General features: G+C 34.2%; 1 protein-coding gene and 1 non-coding gene across 3 annotated transcripts in view; both read left to right on the forward strand.

Moving 5' to 3' along the window:
* The window catches only part of MLLT3 (MLLT3 super elongation complex subunit), a 248,489-nt gene that overhangs the window by 93,842 nt on the left and 130,139 nt on the right, over positions 1 to 24,508 (forward strand). The gene's annotated exons all lie outside the window — the stretch shown is intronic.
* LOC123646764 lies at positions 21,589 to 21,648 on the forward strand. The gene has a single exon (XR_006738018.1). It is a non-coding gene; the product is annotated as a U7 small nuclear RNA (small nuclear RNA).

Raw genomic sequence — 24,508 nt, forward strand, 5'->3', positions numbered from 1 at the left:
TCTTTAAATACTGGTGCTTTTTGTTCAGTTGAATAAACACTAATAGCAGGATTCCTAGATTAAATTGCATAACTTTTTAAATTTAAATAATAGCATTTTACCATATAACTTTCCAGAAAATTGTATAGACTTTTACTTTCTTCCTCCAGTATGAGAGTGCACATTTCCTTACAGCTTTACCAACTCTGAATATTAACAATCACTAATTTTTGGTGAAATTGATCTTTTATTTGCACATCTCTGCCTGCCTTTTTATGTTTTTCATTTATTTGTTTTTTGCCTATGCCTTGCTCATTTTTTTTTTCCTCTTTGGTCCTTTTGCTTATCAAATTGTTGGAATTCTTTAAAGATATTAATCGTTTGTCAGATATGTTGCAGATATTTTCCTCTAGTTTATTTGATGGTGCCTTTGTCTTTTGCCATACAGAAATATTAAATATTTATGTAATAAATCTGTCAGTCCTTCATGGTTTTGTCTAGAATTTTAGGGTATATAAAACATTTTCACATTTAATCCTCATAATTCATCTGATAAGGATAATTTCATCTGATAAGATAAATAAGGAGTAATGTTGATATTCACAACTTAAATGAGGACCTTGAGCTTCAAAGAAGCCAACTGGTCTGCCCAAGTTTATAAATGGTGAGTATCAAATAATTTAAAGTTTTTTTTTTTTTTTTTTTTTACTTCTGCACCCTGATCATTGTACTGTGCTCTAATTGATCGTTTTTTTTTTTTTTTTACAAACTTACTTAAGTCATTTAGCAGAGTATAAAACAAATATCTGTGGTATTAGTGAAACATAATCTGTTTTCAAGGGTATATGTATTACAAGGTACAAGTTATTTTGTTAGTAGAAGATGCATTGATATGTACATAACAGAAGTGATTTGAGCTGTGGTATAATTATAGTCTTGTAATGGTGGGCTGTTTTTAACATGGTATCACACAGTATTTCAATTATTTGTGCTTAAGAAAGCCAAAAACCTCAAGTGTAGATATTAAGGAATACTTTTCTCAGGAGAAAGAGCAAGGTAAAAGAGAAATCACCAACAAATTCAAAGGGCCTCCTCTTTCTCAATACCTGAGTGTTTCAATGACTTCATGCCACAGAGACACAACTAGAGAGTGATAGCCACTTTTATCTGGAGAGGAAGAATTATAAACAACACAGTAAATGCTTTTTCCCAATATATTTCATCTGAAATTTCAACAGAATATATATACCTTTATGAGGTATATTTATATCATACTTTAATGGGTATTTGCCCATAGGGAACATAATAAATAAGTAAGTAAATAAGTAAGATTGCCAGCTTAGGTAGATAGACTAGGTTGGCTTCAGTGATTTGTGCTACCAGATGTTAAGGTGGCCCCATCTGGACTCTGAATGGAGAGAATTTGAAGAGCCCATGCAGAACTGGTGCTCATTTAGATCATCATGGAATGTAAACTGTTGTGGGCATTGTGCATACTTGGAAAAATAAGGAGCCTAATACAATAGATATCTCTTTTTCATGAAAAGAACAGAGCCCCTGTGTTAATTCTCATTGGTTTATTTTGGCTTGTAATTCCTTGTCATGTCTTCACCACTCCTGCAAACACACAATCACCAGAATTTTAAAATGAAATCATGTACCATGTTCTACTGGTTATGAGTTCCTTGAGGATATAGAGATGACAGCCATATGAATTAGTGATGCCATAAAATAGAAATGGTTTCAGTACAGTAAAATTAGGATCCTTAGCCGTATTTGTTTTTGCTGGGCCTCTGGGGTCTATACATATTTACTTTAGTGAACATGCTAAATACTATTTGCCATTTGGGCTTAAAGCACTTTTTGGTGGAATTTATTACTTTTTGTTTTGTTTAGTTTTTTAATTTATGAGGCTAGTCTATATAAACTTGAATTGTGTGGAGTCTGACTTTGTAAAGCAGTAGCTTGTGCTTATCTGTCTAATCCTTTCTTGTAGCCTGAATCTTTAACCACTCTTTTGTCTTCTTCATTCTCTACCTCCAGGATTTACTTTCAGTTCCTCCCTAAAGCTATGACTGGGGTTTTGTTGACTAGAATTTCTTCTCTTTAGGTTTCTAGATCCTGGGAAGATAGTGTTGGCACTGGGATAGTGTCCTCTCCTATCTATTTTTACCATCTGTAAACACTTTCATTCTCCCTTTAGTGGATTGGCCTCCTGAGGATACATGATGCAGAGTGTTTGTGAAAGGAAACTGATAAGACTAAAGACATTTTCCTTTATAAAAAAGGAAGGGTGGAATGTGGGGGAAGAGGTAAGGGAATAGATCTGTTGTCATCATTACTGTTTCAGGTGTTCTGTGGGTTTTTCATTTACCTGCCGTTTTGTGAAGCCAATAAATATGAACTTTATGACAGGAAATTTGCAAATATTTTAAATTTAGAGCCGTCTTAAAAGCATGGTGCTATGATTCTGGTCAGCAGCAGACAGACCCTTAACTATTGTGATTTATTGAAATAGAGCCCCTCTTTTTGCAAGCGCAAGGAATGTAAATTAAATATTTTAATGCTATTTAATTTCCAGATTTAGTATGCCTGCTTCTCCCCCAATGTAAGCTGCTTTCTTTCATTCTTTTTTAATGTGTTTTATGTTATATTTTTATGCCTAACCTTGATGTTAGAAATACTTGATTTGGCTTGACAATAGATTCTTGTTGTGAAGTGTACTTTTAAAAATAATTTTATTTTATTATGATTTTTAACATTAAAATGTTGAGCCAATTGATGTATTTTGTTGGCTTGAGTTTTTTTTTTTCCCATCCATTTTGGGAATGGACTGCATGACATTATGGGATGGTTAATTTTCTTGTAATACTGCTGCTCTGTCTTTGAGGAAGTTAGTAAGCAAAATCTTGCATGCATGGGCAAGAGGAAATTGGGTAATCCTGAGAAATCATCTCCTAGCTTTGAACATGAGATTAATTTTGGTTTTGATTACTGTGTTATACCAGAGGTTTGGGAGGGAAGGAAGAAACTCATAAGGGTCTCCTTTTTCAGGCAAGCTTTAAGAAAGTTTATATAAAATTTGACCTTACTGTAAATGTCTTTTTTTAGTGATATCATTGTCATTTTAAAAAATGATAGAAGTTCTGAATGTAGGCCCTAGTCACTTGGAGTAGACAATCTTAGGCTTAAGAAATATTTTCTTAGCTTTTCATCAGACACTGATACTCCTTTGGTGACCTGTAAATAGTTCACTGAAAAGATGCTCAACTAACAGATTATATGAATTTGTAGATTGTTTATAAGCTCTCAGATTTAGGCATTAGATATGGAACACTTGATCAAGATTCAGCTAGCCCCCTTCCTCCTTTTTAAAGATCAATTAGCTGCTAAAGTGATGTTTTGAGGAACAGAGTTCTTTACCAAAAGTAGATACTGTCTTTAAAATTTATAACTCACTTTAACATTAAGCCAGGGCCTACCTATTAAAGGTTTTTAGGGGTTTCTTGCACTCTTCCTACTGCCAGTTGAATAGTAAGTGTTGACTTGGAACAAGGAGAATTAATTTTATGTGTTTGAGAAGAATTCATTTTAAGTGATACCCCCTTTAAATAGCAAGTGATTAACCACTACTTTAATTTTCAATTAATCAAATTAGGTTTCTACTGGTAGATTTTGATTACATGCAGTTCTAACAGCTTCCAGATACAATTCTCTTTCCCATATGCTTACCATATGCTGAGTAAAATCAATGTAGAATAAATTAGTGTAAAAGTAAGAACACTTAGTTCTTTTGTAGAGTTCATCTTGAATGACAGAAGACAGCTCAGAATCATTTTAGCTATGAGGCACCTTTTGAAAAGTGATATGAAAAAATAACCCATTTATATGTGCCAAGGTCTGTTTTCATAAATGTAAATTTGAAAGTTCATTAAAATTTTGGCATGTGATTTGGAATGCATAATAACTGGAAATGAGTCAAAGCCAGAAATCTGTATCCTTATACCAACAGCATGTTTCACTGAAGACTGGCTTTGTATGGTTGTTTAATATTTAAAAGGTAAAAAAAAAAAAAAAGGCATTTACTTGGTGGTTATTATGGCTCTGGCAACTGTAAGTAGGATGGAGAGGCTGCAGAGGCAGGGGAGAGCTAGCAGCCTAACCAGTGGCCCCAGGATGCTAACCAGCCACCTCTCTAGCCCAAGCAGGGCTGGTGACTTTTGAACACTGACCACTGTCCCTTGTTTTTCAGAGACAAACAGACAGGAATGCATGTTTTCTTTACCATCTTTGGGAATGTGAAGTTGTATCATGAAGGACATTTCAGCTCACATAAAAACAGCTGAAGAATGGCTGAGCTGGGCTCAGACTTACGGGGTATCTAATGCTAGTAGCTATTTAATAGTGTGAACAGTTAATGCTTGGAGATATTCTAATGTTACATACCAGGCCTACTGGTAACCTGTAACATAATCCTTCCAAGGTGAGGCTATAAAAGCAAAGGGGAAGAGAAAAAAACCCACCAACTATTGGTACAAACAAGCCCATTTCTTGTGTGTAATAAGAGAAATGCATGTCATCACAGTCCTTTCAGACATCTCCAAGTGAGGCATAGGAGACAATGCAGTCAAGGTAAGGATGAATGAGGAATTGCTGTAATAAGAACGTTTTTATGTTAGAACTTATAGGCTAGCCTCTTTGAATTCTTACCCTCTACCAGTTTGTTATTTTTGCTGTTATATATGTGTACTTTGTACAGATTCCATTTTTATTCTCTCATTCCTCTTTATGACTTTGTTTTTAACGTTTCTTGTTCCCTGACATCTCAGGCCTCTGGTTTCTACATTCCAATTTTGTTGGAGGAAAAAAAAAACGTTTGTAATATGGTGAATAAGATGATCACCAGGATGAAAAGTCGTACTACTTGAGTTTGTGATTATGTGTTTAGGTCAGACTCTGTCACTTAGTATGCCATTTATGGATGATGTTCTATAATTAACCAAGCTTCTTGCAGAAAGTAAGTTTAAAATCACTGTCGTCTTGGTTTATTTCCTCTCTTAGCCTTTGATCTATTTGACTTTGACACAGGCTTCTCACTAACTTCTGTAGATTCTCATTCTGACAGGATGCTTTGATTACTACTCCCCCCCACCCCCAGTTCTGGTTCAAGCTATCAGTCACCAAATCGGATGCTTTTACATCTGTGTTGTTCTCTTTATCTCCATTGCCCTTATTCTGGACCCTCCTTTTCTTTCACCTGAGCTTACTAGTATTCCTACTTTCAGGCTCCCTTTTCTCAAACCATTTTCTCATCATGGCCAATTACCATTCTGAAAACATGGGTCTCATTGAGTTTTTCTACTTTAAAAAAATTAATTTTTTAAAATTGACAAATAAAAATTGTACATATATATGGTATACACCATGATGTTTGGAAATATGTTGTTTTTTTTTTGTGGGGAGAACACTTAAAATCTACTCTTGGTGATTTTAAAAATATAATACATTGTTACTAACTATAGTCATCATGTTATACAATAGATTTCTTGAACTTATTCCTCCTCCTAACTGGAATTTTATATCCTTTCAACTCTTCCCCAGTGTTCCCTGCCCCTCCCTGCAACCACCATTCTATTTTTTGGATCTGAGTTCAACTTTTTTGGATTCCACATGCAAATGAGATCATTCAGGATTTGTCTTCCTGTGTCTGGCCTATTTCACTTAACATAATGACCTCCAGGTTCATCCATGTTGTAAGAAATGACAGGATCTCCTTTTTAAAGGCTAAATAGTATTCCACTGGGTATATATGCTACATTTTGTTTGTCCTTTCGTCTCTTCTTGGCTGTTGTAACTAGTACTGCAGTGAACATGGGAGTACAGATATCTTTTCGAAATACTAATTTCATTTCCTTTGAATATATACCAACAAGTGGGATTGCTAGATGAGTAATTTAATTTTTTGAGGAAACTTTATACTCTTATTTATTTAGAGACAAGGTCTCACTCTATCACCCGAGCTAGAGTGCAATGGTGTTGTCATAGCTCACTGCAACCTCAAATTCCTGGGCTCAAGCAGTCCTCTTGCCTCAGCTTCCCAAGTAGCTAGTACTATTTTTTTTAATTTTCTATAGAAATGAGGTCCCACTATTTTGCCCAGGCTGGTCTTGAACTCCTGGCCTCAAGCAATCCTCCCCCCTCGGCCTCTTAAAGTGCTGGGATTACAGGCATGAGTCATGGCACTCAGTCAGTCTTTGTGTCTTTTTTTAAATACCAGTACCATGCTGTACTGATTACTGTAGCTTTGTAGTATATTTTCAACTTAGGTAGTATGATGCCTCCAGCTTTGTTCTTTTTGTTCAAGATTGCTTTGGCTACTTGGGGTCTTTTGTGGTTCCATACAAATTTTAGGATTGTTTTTTATATTTCTGTGAAAATGTCATTGGAGTTTTGATTGAGATTACGCTGAATCTGTAAATCTCTTTTGATAGTATGGTGGACATTTTAACACTATTAATTCTTCCCATCCACGAACACAAGAAATCTTTCCCTTTATTTGTTGTCTTTGATATCTTTCATCAGTGTTTTATAGTATTTAGTATAGTATATAGTATTTAGTTCTTTGACCTCTTTGTTTTAAATTTATTCCTAAGTATTCTATTTTTTGTTGTCCTTGCTAGCTATTGTGAATAGGTTTGTTTCTTAATTTCTCTTTCAGACAGTTCATTGTTAGTGTTTAGAAATACTGATTTTTGAACTTTGATTTTGTTTCCAGAAACTTTACTGAATTCATCTATTAGTTCTAACTAATGGAGACTTTAGGGTTTTCTATGTATAGTTTGTTCCTTGGTATCCATGGGGGATTGGTTTTATGACCTCCTGTGGATACCAAAATTCATGGTTGCTCAAGTCTCTGATATAAAATGGTGTGGGATTTTCATGTAACCTACCCACATTTTCTCTTGTACTTCAAATCATCTCTCGATTACTTATAACACCTAATACAATGTAAATGCTATATAAATAGTTGTTATACTGTATTGTTTAGGGATTAGTGACAAGGAATAAAGTCTGTACATGTTTAGTACAGATGCAATTTTTTTTTCTGATTCAATGTTGATTGAATTCATAGATACAGAACCCACAGATACAGAGGGGCAATCATATAAGATCATGTTGTCTGTAAGTTTTTCTACCTTTAAGAAATACTTGGTGGGTCTCTGTTGCCTATACAGTTCAACTCCTGACAATGTTATGTAAGGAACATCACAGACTGGCATTTGCCTACCTTTGCAGCCTCATGGTCAGCCATAAATAGCCAGGTACCTGGAACCATACTTCAAGTCAAATTCTCTTGTGATTCCCTCTCAGGCCACACATTCTGTATACCATAGGATTTTTGCTAGTGCTTTTCCCTTTGCCTACAATGAATGGGCTTTTAAAAAATATTATAAGTGCCTGTTGTAGGTCAACTTGTGTCTCCCTCAAATATATGTTGAAGTACTAACCCTAGATCGTTTTGAAAATGACCTTATTTAGAAATAGGGATTTTTGCAGATGTGATCAAATTAGGATGAAGTCATGGTGGATTAGGGTGGCCCCTAAAAACAGTGACTGGAGGTGTCTTCATAAGGAGGCTGTATGAAGATACAAAGACACACTGTGAACAAGACCATGAGAAGATGTAGGTAAAGATTAGAGTTATGCTTCCTCTGCTAAGAAATGCCAAAGATGGCTGGAAACTATCAGAAGCTGGGAGAGTCAAGAAAGGATTCTTTTCTAGAGCTTTTGGAGAGAGCATGGCCCTACTAACACTTTGATTTTAGACATCTAGCATGAATGATTGAATTTCTGTTGTTTTAGGCCACTCAGTTTGTGCTACTTTGTTATAGCAGCCCTAGGAAACTAATACATTAATACTGAGGTACTAAACTTTAGTTCCTAAAGTTAGATAGAAAAAATGAAAAAATTTTGTTCTTCAAAAGTTATGAAAATGAAAAAATAAGCTGCAGCCTGGGAGAAAATATTTGTTAAACATATATCTGACAAAGGACTTGAATCTAGAATATAAAAATAACCTACAACTCAATAAGACAATTCAATTAAAAATGTATAAAAGATTTGAATGGACACTGTATCAAAGGAGATATACAGATTATCAAATAAGCACATGAAAAGATGGTCAGTGTCATTAGTCATTATGAAAATTCGAATTAAAACTACCAGGGGATAGTATTACATACTCACTAGCATGGCTAAAATTTATAAGACTGACCATACGAAATATTGGTAAGGATGTAGAACAACTAGAACTCTCATATGTAGCTGATGGACACTTAAAATGATATAATCAATTCAGAAGAGAGTTTTTCTAGTTTCTTAAAACATTAAGCATGCACCTACCTGGTCATTCTGCTTGTAGGTATTTACCTACGAGAATTGAAAGCATATGTCTATATAAAGACTTTCACACTTAAATAAGTTCATAAGAGCTTTATTTAATGCCTGATGATCTAAGGTGGAGCTTAGGCAGTGATGCTAGTGCTGGGGACAGGCTGCAAATACAGATTATCATTAGCAGAGAGGTTTGACCGCACAATAAATATAAGGTGTGTGAGTCATGCCGAAACCATCCCTCAACTCCGGTCCATGAAAAAATTGTCTTCCATGAAACTGGTCCCTGGTGCCAAAAAGGTTAGGGACCGCTGCTCAAAATAATTAAATAATTACATTTAGTAAGAGAAGCTAAACCCCTTTCCCTTCATAAAAAGAGTATATATCGTATGATTCCATATATATAAAATTCTAGAAAATGCAGAGTAAGTATAGGGACAGGAAGCAGATTATGGTTGCCCAAAAATGGGAGTTGCAGAGCAGAGAGGGGAAAGGATTACAAAGGACAAGAAAGAAACTTTTAGAGTTGATGGACATGTTCATTATCTTGACTGAGGAGATGGTTTCCTGGGTGTGTATTTATATATACATATCAAATTTTATCACTTTATCTTTTTTGTTTTTTTTACTTATTTTTTTCATTGTTATTAACCCTTATCATAGAAGTGAGTATATCACTTTAAATATGTGTTTTTTAAATGTCAATTATATTTTAATAATAGAACAAAAAGAAAATTAAAAAGTTATGTAGAGAAAATGTAGGGTTAAGTCAGGGGAGGGACTTAGACCTCAGGCCCTATTCTACCATCTATCAGCTAAGTATCAGAAGGTGAAGTTTGATTTGCCATTTATTATTGGATACAGCATGTCTTTAATGCCAGGAAACCATTTAAATCTAGAACCAGCAAGTAAACCAAGTCTTGAGAATCAGTTGGAAGGTTTATTCGTGGAAAAAGAACTATAATGAGTTATGGAGTAAGGGATAAAAATTAAACCTTAACCATTTATGGTAGAACCTTAACAAGTAAGAATCCACAAGGGAGGTTGGAGGATCAGTGGAGTCCCAATTTGTCTGAGAAGCCAAGCATGAGACAAGGCTCATGAGGGAGAGTCTATGGGAAGGTGCTATGTCTCAATGTACCTACCACCTCTATGGGTCTGTTGGGTCTAGAATCCTGTTCATTTATAAGGATAGCTTGGGAAATTGGACTGGGATCTGAGAAGAGCAAACATAAACTTGAATCCACTGGCATAGTGTTTGTCACTATATTAATCATGATGGTTTTTGGCTTCCATATCTGTGCAAATTCTATTTTTGATCAACTTTAACCTGGAATCATACAGGGCAGATTCTGAGAAAACTAGTTTCAACTTTACTAATTTGATACAGCACAAATCACCACACCTTGCTAATTACTGAGCTTAGTAATAGTAATAGTTATTTAAAAATTTTTTTTGTGGTACTTGTTATGAACCTAGTCTCATGTGCTGGGTTGATTATGCTAAACACATACAGAATGTCACTGGGAGTGATATAAGGAATAGAATGGAGTGAAGGTTAGGCCAGGCATGAGGAATAAAGGTAGATTTTTTTCCAGAATCAGGGTTGATTACAATATAAACAATGGGGAGACTCTGTATCCCTTCTTACAAGGAAGGTGTTTATAGCAACATAAACACCTTTTCAACACAGTAACATAAACAGTTTCTAAAGGAAACATTCCCTGGCATTCAGGAAATGTTTCTTTCTTTACAAACAAAAAAATGTGTTTTTCTACAGACTTAATTTACTTAAGGGCTCTGTTTAGAACAAGGCTATGATTGTAGAGGGATAAAGTTATTCCCAGAGCACTTTTGTGGTAGGTTATAGTTGAAATCCATATAGAAAGCGTCTTGTTTAAAAATGCGTAGACTGTGCACAGGTCAGTACAGGTGTACTGTGTTACATATTGGACATACCTCTGGAAAGTTGTGTAAATTGTACTTTTGTGAGTCAAATTGTATTACAAATTCCCGGAAGCCTGCTATTTGATAATTCTTTTATGAAAATCCTTGAAAATCCGAGGACCTTTTGTTACAGGTATAACATACTGGTTATCTATGAGCCCAAGGACTATGATAGGGGCTATATATTTGTCTCAAACAAGCATATTTAATTAATTTTTAATGTAAATGCTTCCTAATATTAGTCAATTAGGATTCTTATGTTAAGGTTCTTTAAAACATTTTAAACTTGGAACAATTAAAAATAGATTTCATCCATAAGACCCATCTTAGGGTTGAAAAAGAAGAAGAAAATTTTTTTTAGCAAGAATGCTTTCTTAATAGAGAATGGAGAACAGATGTACTTATTTCCAGCATGTTATTAAAAAATATCCAGTTCTGGTCATGCAGTGAAAGTGCTGTTAATAGGCACAGAGCATCAGTCACATGCATGTTTTTTATTTTTCTGGAAAGGCCTGATTTAATTAAAAGATTTACCAACAATCTCTAGGAATGACTTATTCATTGCCAATGGTAGGTTTTCTGCAGCTTTCTGCAACTTAGAATGCCTAAGCAGCTGATAGTGTAACATGCTGCCTTCCACCTTAACTTCTAGACTAGTGTTTCTCAAGCTTGAATGAGCAGACAGACGACCTGACCCGGAACATCTTGTTTAAATGGAGATTATGATTCAGTAGGTCTAGGGTGGGGTCTGAGACTTTGTAGTTTCAACAAGCTCCCAGATGATACTGATGTCACTGATTTGTGGATCACACAGAGAAGCAACAGGGTAGGCTTTTCTGAGTGTCATTTTTGGTGTGGTTGCCCATAGTATTCAACATTTTATAGTAAGTATGATGGAGAGAGAGAAGAATGATTATCTTAATGAAAGCCCAGTTTTTGTCTGGAGGGTAAAAAGATAGTGGTAGACTCCCATTAAATTAAGGCAGAAGTGAAGTACAGGCATTTCCCATTCAACTTGCTGTAAATGTATTACATTATGAAAGTAGTTTAATTTAAAAGCCAACCTCTCATACAGATGCAGATTATCCTAAGAGGAAAATAAATCATCTTGTATATATGTGGAGTACGATTATGGGGTTACTTTTTTCCCATATACATCCATTTGGTATCTGCAAAATTAATTATCTGTAAAATTAATAACAGCTTTTTCTTTCAGTGTTAATATATATAAAATTAAATGAATTGCTTGTGGATATTAAAATAACAAACTCAGGGCCAACGTGAGTAATTTTGAACAATATTCCAATATTGAGGAAATGTCCATGGTAAGGACACTTCTCTGTTTCAGAGATGAAAATGGGACTAATTTGAAAATACTTTTTAACTGTCACCATTTTGAGTGAACTTTTAAAGTGGGCAGCCTGAAAATATTGGTAAAATGGCATTAAGTGCTGTTAAAGTAGATTGGTTTTGAATATTTTCAAAGAAAACTTCAAGGAATTAGATTATATCTGGAAAATATCATTGCAGTATGAATTTGAGGTTAAGTAAAAAATGTTTAGAGAGAGAAAATTCAAAGATTTTAAGGAATTATTTGCTTATTTCTTATAACTTCATTTCCTAATTTTAAATTGACCCTTTATAGTGAAATTGAGGGTTAAAAACAAAAGAGAGCAAATGAACTTCTTTAAAATTTTCTGGATTAGTGCCTAAATCTGATCTCCCCTGAAGAATGGTGAAAAATGTAACCGAATGGCTCTATCTCTGTAGAGTGATATGATGGACCACAGAAATCATTCAGCAAGTGAAGGTTCCTTAGGATCCTGACACAGGTGGGTGAAAGAATTCCCAGGGATCCTGGAAGCCAAATTGTGTTTATTTGCTGTAATGATATTAATAATTGATAATCAAATTTATTTTTAACAATGATACTTTAGTAGTCTTCGGCTTGACTTTGTCCTCCAGGATAATAAATGAACACTTGGGAAATGAATATGTCTTCCAAAAGATCAAAGCTATTAGTTTCTATCTGAGAATTTTTCATCTGTGTTTAGGACAGGATGGTTGAGTATGTTGGAAATTTACACGTTCCAGAAAAGTGAGAAAGGAGGTATGTGCTTCATTGGGACTAGGTTTCAAAATGGTAGTAGCATATTTTAAAGTGTGAGCAGTAGGAAAATAACTGTGGTGTTTCAGATTAGAAAAAAAAAGGATGCATGTGCATTGTACATATACCACTTAGGGAAAGACAATAATATAAAAGAAACTAGTGTAATTTTCTAATATTTTTCCATTTTTAAAAATTGTAATTATCCTATTCTTCATACTTTCTGTAACATAAGGTATTTCCCTTGTAATTGTACCATTTTTTGATGAACATTATTTTTGATGTCTTCATAATATTCCATTATAAAAGGAACACCATTTAGGTAATCATTTTTTCTTATTGGATATTTAAGTGTATACTTTATGTCTTTCTGTGATAAATAATACTAATGAATATCCGTGTGTGGTGCTTGTTTGGTCAGAATTTTCTCTTTATGACAGCTTACCAGAACTGAAATTCATATTCTTATAGGAAATCTTTCCTTAAAAGCTTATCTGTGAAGTTGAGGGACTATTTATAAAGAAATACTAACTCTTTCTGAGTGTTAAAAGATAAGAATGTTATGACAAGGTGTTAAAGCTATGCTGGCATTGGACAGGTCAGATTACCCTGATTCTATCTTTCACATATTTTAAACACCTATTTGAAAAGGCTTGGAACTTGTTCTTTGATAAATTGTGATAAGTAGAATGCTTTCTGGAGAAATATGAGTTGTTTATGTGGCGAATATCTTTAAGCAATATTTTCCTAATAACGAGGAAGATACTTGAAGATAAAGTTTGTAATGATAAGAATGAGTTTGTAATGTTTAACTTCTAACCCTCTGAATTTTATTTAGGGCAAAAGTATTGAGGTAGTTGTGATTCAGTAAGCAAATAGAAAAAAAATTGGAAATGCGAATGATACCTGTAGGAGAAAAAAATAGAAACTAGTGCATATGACAGATCTGTAGACTGATTTGTGATATGTATTGTGGCCAATTTTTAGAGGTAAGACAATCAATTGGATAGTTCATGAATCCAACCTAAACAACCCTAAACTTCTAATTAGCTTTCAGCATTTTAGTTTGCCCTAGAGTCTTATGGCAATAAATTTGTAGCTAGAATAAAGGTTTTCAAGACCAGATCTATAAGCTATATTTTCTCTATGTATTTTACTTTTCTTAATTTAGTTTAGAAATTTAGAGATTTTAGCTTTTAAGTAGATTCTAATTTCTCTTGATTGTAACTATTTTGTGCTCTTCTATAAAGAATATTTTTTTCTATTAAATCTAGTACATTTAGGTATATTTTAATGTATGTGGGAAATTTAACTAAGTGGAATTAATATGTGTGGGGAAAAAGTGCTATTTTCATAATTTTGTTTTTATGTTTATAACTATTTTGAAGAAATTATACCACTTGTTCAGTTCATTTTAAATCACAACACTTGGTACATAGAAGAGAATACATGTAATATGTAAGCTATAGAGCAAAACAATAAAATGAACATCCATGAAACTACCATCCAAAGTAAGAACTGGAACATGACCAATACTATCTGTGAGAGCCTTTCCTAGACCGTTCAGTTTTGCAGAGTTTACACATTAAAAAAGATCTTGGTGCCTTCATTTTCTAGATTATAATTAGTATGCTACTAGCCTTTGAAAAAATCTAAATAGGTGTATGCAATTTATGTTAGGAACACCTGCAAATTAATGATTGATGTCAGTGCATATGCATAATTCATAAAGACAAAGATGGAGATTTTAAAAATAGGACATTCGTACTGAAAATGTTAACTACAGCTAGATTTAAACTTTTCTTTTAAATTTCTTAGTAGTTTTTCCTTTTTTCCTAAATAGGTTATTTTTAAAATCTTTTATTACTAAACCTAAAAATGACATGAGTACACTATCCATACATAAGACATCAAATGAGTGTTCATTTAGCAGCATAAATTCACATTACAGGTTGTAAATCCAAGGTTGGTTTATTTGAGAAGAAATTATGTATGCCGTATCATGATATTCATCAATCCAGGACCTTCTGTATTCCCCAGTCTTTGTACTGTACTCTGGAAATCAACACTTCATGGAGAAAAGTCACACAAGAAAACATCAATGTGAGTGTAAAGTACTATTGGTTTAAAAAGCTTCAGGTGTATATGTGATTATTTAAAGGTTTTCTCTGATTTCTCCCCAATTATGTGTCCTATTTTTACTTTTTGCTGTTTACTGTTTTGGAGTCTCACAGGTGTTGACTTATGACTTCATTTTTGACTGAATCTCTTTTAAAGAACAGAAACTCAAATTCTTTATAAATTTTGTAAGTTTTTAGCAGTAACTCTTTGAGGATTAGGAAATATATTTTATTCATCTTCCATAGCCATTGTAGGTGATTTACTGGATGTTTGTCTATCTTTCTCATAAAATAAATATTAGATTTCATTTTTGACTTGTGTTTTTCCTTTGATTTCCTTCTTTATTATCATTTCCTCTATCTGGAATTTTCTTTTTCCTCAAGCAGGGATATGTGCTATGAACAGTGTGGTACTGTGTAATTGATTCTAATTCCTTGTTTTTTTCTCTTTTTTTAAAAAAATCTCTCACGTGTTTTTTTTTTAATCATTTTAACTTTTTTCTTCTTATAATACCATATTTAAGATGGATTTGTGCATAAAAATAAAACTGAGGTTACATTAAAACTTAACCTTTGATTGACTCAGAATCTTAATTTTGAATGTGTAGAAAGAGGTAGTTACATAGTTTGTATTTATTTTTAGTAATGTAGTTTTTCCTGTTCAGGTTGACTGTGTACATTCTCACATAAGGACATTAAGAAAAAGTACCCCTCTGATTTAGAGAACCTTTTCATTTTAAACTATTTTATTTAAAATTTCTTCTTACTTTACTTTTTGACCTTTAAAAAGAAGTCTTTTTTTTTTTTTTTTGTTAAGTGAAATTTAGTCACATTCCACTATAGTTTTTAACTTGTGCTATATGGGCCAGTTAGCTTTCTTGACTATAAGTCAACTGCTTTGGTCATTACTGATGCCTACATGTATATTCTTATGCAACTTATTTAACCTCTCTATTCCTAGGTTTCCTCATGTGTAAAAAGGTGCGCCATAACTTTTCAGGGTTGTGAGAATTAAATGGGTTACTATGTCCAAACACTTTCCTATAGTAAGTCTTTGCATTAATTTTCTGTTGCTGCCATAGGAAATTAACACAAATTTAATGGCTTAAAACAAAACTTTTCTTATGGTTTTGTGGGTCACAAGCTGGGATTGGCTCAACTGGTTTCTTTGCTCTGGGTTTCATGAGGCTGAAATCAAGGTATGGTCAGCTGGGCTCTGGGAAGAATCTACTCCCAGATTCATTCAGTTTGTTGGCAGAATCTGGTTCCTTGTGGCTGAAGGGCTGAGATCTCTTGTTTCTTTGTGGACTGTCAGCTGGGCCAGCCCTTAGCAACTAGAGGCCTCTCTGCTGTCCTTGCATGTGGGCCCTTCCATTTCAAAGCCAGCAATGGCACGACATATTCTTCTCGTGCTAGGATCTCTCTGACTTCCCTCTTGTACCACATCTCTTTGTAGCTGTAGAAAAGTTCTACACTTTTAAAGTCTTATGTGATTAGATTGGGAACATCTGGATAATCCAGGATAATCTCCATATCCTATGGTCAGTTGATTAGTAACCTTAATTATATTTGCAGAATGTCTGCACAGCAGTGAAACGCCAGAGTATTGTTTGATTGAATAACCATAGGACAGGAATCTTGAGGGACACCTTTAGAATTCTGCCTGTCATGGTGCTCAATAAATGATGGTGAATAGTTATGGAGGTGACTGGCAGGGATGAGAGTAAATTGTAAATTCCTTGAAGATAGGCACCATTTCTTCCCCTTTTGTATCCTTAGCACCTTACAGTTTGCCATGTATTTATTTGAGCACCTGCTGTGGATTGTTAGCATGAATGTAATTTCTCTTTCAGTTTAATTCATTTTCTTTCTCTGACTCAGGAAGAGTAGTCCAGGGTTTTTATTTAGTATCTCTGACATCTGCTTGGAAAGATTAATTACAACATTTAGTTTCCCCTTACCTTTTTCACTACTTTTGATATTCATCAAATTGCAAAGGTAAAATAGCTTGCCGTTTGTAATAGGAAGTTGTTACAAGACTTATTGTCATTGGAACACAGACTTTGAAGCTTTTTGCCTCATGCTTTTTCAGGATTTCTTGGTCTTTTACGTACTCAGCCATTTCTTCTGTAACTTGTATTGGAAGATAGGTTGTAAGTACTTTATACTGTGATGGCTGAGTCTAAAGCTGGCCAACTGCCCCAGCAGACAAGTGCCCCATCACCCTCTTCAGGTAACTGTGGCGAATAGGTAACTACTGAACTATTCGCCACAAGCAACGGCAAAATGATGATCATCCAGGGTTCCCTTTACCATTTTGGGATATTTTCCTGATCAACAAATCAGACTTAGTCTTCCTTTAATTATTTTGTTAGAGACCTGCCAAGAAAGAGAATATAAATCTTCACCTTTAAGATACCAATATCTTTGAAAAGGTGTTAAGCTTCTAATGATAGTGTTTGTAGGATATTTATGTAGGCCTACCTCAGTAGATATGAAAATCTATTTGAGCAGGGACCCTTTCATTGAAATAATTTTGTAAAATCTATTTTTCCTATATTCTTTCCATTCAGTTGGCTTGCTCAACCTCCCACCTCCCTACCCTCTCACTCCCATTCTGAGTTAAGCCAGAAGAAATGAGGAGTTTGTTTAACATATTATGCTTTGTGGAATAACGTTTACTTTGTTACTTCCTTTTTGTTCATAAATGGTATCTTGGAATCTTTCTTACTTTTTCCAATGCTTAGATGTTGTCCAAAAATATATCTCTCTTCCCACCCGAGAAGATAGCATAAAATGAAATAACTGTTTTGTACGAAGCAGTTTAAACACTTTTTGTCGAGGGGCTTTTTTTACCTTGCTGCCTTTGAATTTCGTTGAGGGCTGGCTGGGCATTCACATGGTTAGTCCTTTCAAGAATGCCTTTCTATCTAAATCTGGGATCAACAGTGTCGTCCACTAACCGTTTATTTGATCTTTTTGTAAGTTTTATACACTCATCTGGCAGTACAATTTCTGTCATGGAAAACTGGGCATTTGTTCATTTAACCACTTTTAAACTGAATTTGAACCTTCTGTACTAAATTTCATTTCTGGAGAGCAAATCTTTTAGAAGCTCTTTGAAAGAATCAGTTCAATGTATTACTTTTTCTTAACTATTTTTGAAGAGGTATTCATGTTAGGATAAGTTTATAGTATATTTGTTTATTAATAATCTGTCGAGAAAGTTCTCATTCTTGCTGACATTAGTCTATAATCAGGGAAATGATTAGCACTCTTTAAAGTTTTCTAAATTATTGACAAATTTTAGTCTTTTTCTACTGGTATAGGTCATTCAGTTTGTATTACCAGTCTTACTAATTTTTTCTTTTTCATTGTAAAATATATATAACATTAAATTTACCATTTTCACCATTTTTGAGTGTACAGTTCAGTGATATTAAGTACATTCACATCGTTGTATAACCATCATTACTATCCATCTTCAGAACTTTTTCATCAACCCAGACTGAAAGTCTGTACTTGTTAAATAATAACTTGCCATTCCTCCCTCCCTCTGGCTCCTGGCAACCACCATTCTACTTTTTGTCTCTATGAATTTGTCTTAACTGATTTGCTTTTGTAATGTTTACCTTAAAAAAGCACTTGTCCTTCAAGGCCTGAGTGGGAATGTGGCCTAGGGGTCAGGAGGAAGACTTGATTTACAGGTATCAGATTTAATTTATTACCTAAGGAATTAATAAATAACCTTGCCTGCCTTGTGGACTTGGATTATTTTTGTGTGTGTGGATTTGAACACTAGGAATATATGAATAATACATGTTTTTAAAATAGGGTGCTATGCCATTGAAGGAAAAAAAGTTTTGAACTTTGAGTTATGGGTTTTACTGATATTTATCTCTCTCAAATACATATATATAGTTTCAATTTGGCTTTTCTTCAGATCATTTTACTTCCCATCTTGATTGTTTAGTCTGTGGCTACTAGAATTCAGTGGGATTAATTCCTTGTTTTCTTTAGACCGCTAATGCCTTTATTTTTGACTTAGATATGTCTCAGATGCCACAAGATTGCTTTGAAATTAGTTTGATAAGAGTGAGTTGTTCATAAATTATGCCATTTGGATTATGAATACTCTGCTTGATAGCTAAATTATTGGTATAGATTGTTCTCTTAGAATGAGGCAAATGCTTATCTTTCTTGTTGTGGGAAAGTGGTGAATAGTACTGATTAGGGAATGTAAAACAATTTTCTGGTTTTTGGTATGGGAAAGCACGGCTTGAGTTGAAAGCAGGTTAGGTTATTCTGCAAGTGGCCATAAGCTTCTCCAAAGGTAGCTTTCTAGCTGCATTTGTTCATTCATTTTGTAAGCAACTGAGTGATATGTTGGGCATAAATAGAATTTCATCCCAGTAATTAAGGTCCTATGGTTTTGCTAGACAAAAGCAAGATTTTAGCTTTGAATAGTCAGAATTAAAGGTTAACAGAGACCATGGCTTCACAAGGAGCACTTTTACCCTTTTCTCCTCCGTATACTTAGCAGACCAGGAGAAGAAATAAAGATAAGGTGAGAAATCTTTTAGTATTAACTAGCTCTGCTTTGCAACTTTTATGCATCAGCTCCAGAACCTTTTCAGTTAATGCCCTTTCTGCCATAATTCTAGGTGATAAACATAGATGAATACGTGTATAATTTGTTTTTTCATAGTTTGATTAATTCATTACATTTTGTTGTCTCAACACACAACAATTGATCACTGCAGATGCATTTCTGTAACATTTCTGAAGTGGAAGTGGTTTTGTTTTTGTTATAGAATGTCATGAGTAGTTAAGTGGGTTTTTATTTCTTCCCAGATTCCTTTCTATTATAATTTTCTGTTAATCAGCAAGTACTGATACCAAGATAATAAAGCTTATGTTTTTTGCCTTTGAGGAATAAACAAGGTGATGGAGGTGTGGACCTCCACTGAAAGAGTGAACGAACAGGGCTCCAACATAGTGATGACACAATACTGCAGAACAGCTCTGCCTGACAGTTTAAGGTCTCATAGAGGTCAACCAGGAGCTGGCCCTTGGAAAATAAGTAGAAATATTTGTTGCCATGTGCCTTACAAAGAGGTAGTACTGATTTGCATTGTATGAGCCTGACCTTATCTTATTTTAAAATCTTTGCCAATGTTTTAGAAAATTGTGAGGTGGAATACCATTTCATGTATTACTAGCTGCTCTTCTTTTTTCTTTTTTTTTTGAAGAGTTGCCAGTTAGTATGCCTTCCCTGTTTCTCTAATTAATTATGAAGATCATTTTATGCTAGTGTTAGCCTATAGGAGAAAGGATATTCATTGGAATTGTATGTTAAAGGCATGGATTGATTTATGGAAAATTAACCTTTTTGTGATATTGTATGTTCTCAATCTAATTGCATGTGGTATCTTTTTATTTATTCAAGTCTTATTTTATATGTCTGTCAATGAAGTTATATAACTTTATAGGTAATCTGTGTTTCTTGAGTTCATTGAGTTTTTGTTGCTTTTATAAATGGGGCTTTTTGTTCTGTTAAATTTTGGAAGTAGTTATTCTAGAAAGTAGTTTATTGCTTCCATGTAGGAAAAGCTATATATTTTTGTATGTTACCTTGTTTCTGGAAATCTCTCTGGTTCTAATAGCTTTTTAGTTCACTTTCATTGTTTTTTTTCTGGTTACTAATCTTCTACAAGTAAATATGTATGCCTCTTGTCTTTATTATAATCACTAGGATTTTCAGAACAAGTTTGAATTATGGTGGTATTAGTGGTCATTCTTATTGAAAGCATGCAAGAGTTCAATGGTACCATTTTGGCAAACACAAAAAAGCAGAGCCCAGCACTTGAATATAACTGATGGCAGACAAAAATGCATGTCAGCAAATGTATGATTTGACTATGACTTATATATGAGCGAAGTGTTACTTTAGGGCTGAAAATAATATGATATATGCATCTGTATGTGCACGTCCATTCTTATCATTATTTTGACAATTGGTTGAGAAGTGCTGTAACATATATAGTACAAGTTTTAGACCAAGTGAAGTCTGTTTGCTCAACCCTGTTACAATTAATGATACTGTTTTATTTATAATTTTAAAAGTGTAAAAACTTCTCCTATTTCCCAATTCCACTTCCAGTGGGAAATTGCTATTTGTTTTGTAGCTTTCCAGTCTTTATATATTTAATCACTCTATACACACACACACACACACACACACACACACACACACACACACACACATGTTGTATATATATTCTTTTATAAAAATGGGGTAATTTAAACCAGAAAGTATAGTAACTTATTTTAAACCTAGCAAAATACTGTGTGTCTTTTTCTATGTGATTGATTTTAAATGTCTAGTCTTAGTGTTCTGTACTATATTATTATGGTAGTGACATTTCATGGCTTCTTATGTTCGGAGCACATGAGAAATAAACAAATGGGTGTATATCACAGTAAATGACCAGTTTGAAAATAAGATATATTGTTTAGGTTTTCACATGTAAAAATCAATTCTAGGAGCCTGTTAGCTAAAAACTGTCTTAAAATCATTTGTGGGATTTATACTTCCCTAAGAGATTTTCACCAATTAAAGGAAATTTAAATGCAACAGATATTTTATATGTAAAATCAAATCATTAACTGAGACTTGAATATGCTCTTGCTTTAAAATCTGATTAAGAAATATAATTATAGATTTTGTAACAGGGGACTTATATAAGTTTGAGTTATATTTTCAATGACCTTTGCCATACTGCTTATCTTTTGAAAATATTTAACTACATTCAAGATGTGGGTACAATTATATAATTATTGTTCTCTGGGTCATGTTGTTCTTATGTTCACAATTTGTTTTCAGTATTTCATCAGATGTTTTGAATACTTTGGGTTCAGTACCATATTCGGCAATGGTAATGCCAAGCCTGGGGGGGATGGGGGGGCAGTTCTTTCGACAGATTTTACAGGTTACAGACTAATAGGAACAACAGAGAAGCAAATTTCAAGTACAACAAAATGTATTACAGTTCTTTTAGAATTTGTCTAGCAGGTTTTCTGGTCCTTACCGGAACCCTCCCCCCCCATGAAAAAAAAAATGTTGCATATATATGGGATTTAGTAAGTATTCCAGAGGAGAACTTGGTAATGGGGGGGGACCTTAGGAGGAAGATAAATCTTAATGGGGAAAGGAGTAATTTTTGGGTTAGGTTTTTAAAGATGAATGTTTTTCCCAGGTGGGTGAGTAGTACTCATTGTGTTGATGGAGGAAAAACCGAAAGGATAGAAACCTTTCTGGTTCTAGAAACTGCACACAGTTGAGTGTGGCAGTTGAGGGAAAATTAAGCAATGGAGAACTTTCTCCAGTAAAGATGGCTGAACAACTATTCTGTGTTAGGAAAAGAAGAGCAAAGAGTTAAAAGAATAACTTGGAGAGCATGGTGAAGTATGTATTAGAGTTCTCATGTAATAACTTTTTCATGAAAATTTTGAATAGGCCTAAATGGAAAATGTAGTGACACCAGTAGGAAAATAAAACTTTATTTGATAGAATTTCTCCCCATGATCAGCTTTATTGGATTGCCCCTGTGTGCACATCATCTTCAGCCAAATCTCTTATTACGTGTTCATGTGCCTACAAATAATTAATCAGGTGTAATTATGTCACTACTGTATTTCACAGATTTTTAAGATCTACATTTTAACCCCTAAAAGTGGGGTAGATCTGTTATTCAATGCTAGGTTAGAGTTTTACTGGCTGTGTTATCTTCTTAGTATTGTATGAATTAATGTTAAGTTTTACATTTGGTCATCTTACACTTGAAATGTGGTATTAACGTTTTGCCGGTTCTGTCATTTAAAAAAATTATATGCATATATATTTTCTACTTTTAACAATTGTAGTTATTTTCAGTGATGTGATGAGTCTTCATGATGGTGTGCCATGGAACATTTCTGATCATTGCCTTAATGTGGGTTACTGGGCATGCATGGGATTGCCATTTAGCTTTTTGGAATCTGAAATGGTTCATAGTTTTTGCCCTCTCTCTAGTTGTCTGTTTCTTTTCACAATTTTTTTTTGCACCTGGAGAAGCCAGCATCACTTGTCATTTGTCAATTCCAGTTCTTAGTAGCTGAGTGGTCAGGTAACACTTCTAAGATCAGTGAAGACAGATGAGGCTGGGCTACTGGAGTAAGAGGGTGGAAGATTTGCTTTTAGAATGTAAACAGTCATCCAACAGGTGTTAGGATAATGTGTTAAACTCACAATTTGTGTAAGAAACAATAGGCATAAGTAAATGGCAAGGACAGATGTGTGGGTGCTCCCTCTAACATAAGAGGTTTATTACCTGAGAAATAAATATACACTCATTTAAACTCTTCTTGGATTAAAAAAATGAAAACAGTACTCTAATGCCTCTTCTACTAATTATCTTAGTCAATCTGCCCTCTTTCCTTTAGGGCTTATTGAAACTGTATTGTTACGATAATTTATTATTAAACCTCTTGTCTGGTAATAGGTAGGAAATCCTAATAGCATATATTGTGTGTATTAGGATGTCTCCTTTTAAATTGTCAAAAGACAAAATTACAACAAACCTAATTTAAAGATCTTAATTGGGATTTATTTGCCATTCTAGAATTGGGCAACACTTCATTTTATAATGTAGAATGAGTGTTCCAGTGAGCTGAGCAGAGGAGATGGTTTTATAGATAGAAAAGGGCTGAAGAAAGCAGAAACAAAGAACAAAAAGTGGATTGATCATTCAAGTCATTTTCTTTGTAAGGTGGGAATAGGGAAAAAGAACAATAGAAAAACAACTGGTTGGTTAACATCAGGTTACTTCAGGTGCCTTTTTGTCAAAGGGATTAAAGGAAGAGGGACCCTCACTATCACGTGATTTAAACTATCATATGGAATTTTAGTACGAGTGACTCTATTTTGTTTTTTAGTCTGGACTATTGCTTACTTATCCCAGGTTCCAACCAACCCACAGATGGTAGCCTAACTACATAGCACACAATCAGCAGTTGGCTGAATCTGTGGATGCGGAAGGCCAGCTGTATATCAGATAATTATAGAACGTGAGGCCATCACTTTAGATGTTTCTTAAATTGTTCTCAGTCTGAGATCCTTCAGGTTCCTGAGGAAAATAGGAAAATGTTGGCTCCTGTGACACTCACTGGGGAATTAAACCAGGACTTGGCCAAAAATCTTAATGGGAGATTAAATAACTCTTAGCTGTCTCTCTGAAATATGAGTTCATCACTAGGAAAAAAGTATATTTATGTTCCATTCCAAAAACTAGTCTTAGACAATTCATCAGGAAAAACTTGGCTTTGGTGGGACTGGCAATAGTTTGCTCATTCTCAGTTCTCTCTCTTCTTACTTTGGGTTCCTGAATCATAAATAAGTTTTTACCAAAAATACTTACTCTTCAAGGCTTAGTTTTAGGAATCCCTTCTAAATACCTCCTATGAAACTGACCCTGACTCATTTCTTTCTGCTACCTCCACACTTTGCCAGTACTTCTAACATTGTAGTTCTCACATTGTAATGATTTATTTACAGGTTTGTCTTTTGTTCTTTTTTGGACAGGGTCCTTCTGCCCTAGCTATCTTTGTATTTGTAGTGCCCAACATTTTAGAGGTGGTCAAAACTGAGCATCATTATCTGTTTACCCATCATTATCCCAGGTACTCTGAAGTCTTAAAATAAATAGATTTCTAGTGGGTGATTCTTTCTCACTTCCGAAAGAATACAGAGGCTTGTTCAGTAAGTCAGTGTATCAGTGCTCTGTGAATATTAATTATCTTCCTGATTCCATTGGGCTGTACAGAAACAGGCTTTTGCCTTGAAGAGCAATATTGTTCTGACGTGCCTAGCTCAGAAGAGCTGTGCTGTCTTTCCAACATATGGAGGAGAAGGAATCCTGAC

The sequence above is a fragment of the Lemur catta genome, chromosome 10 (assembly GCF_020740605.2).
Source record: "Lemur catta isolate mLemCat1 chromosome 10, mLemCat1.pri, whole genome shotgun sequence".
Lineage (NCBI taxonomy): Eukaryota > Metazoa > Chordata > Mammalia > Primates > Lemuridae > Lemur > Lemur catta.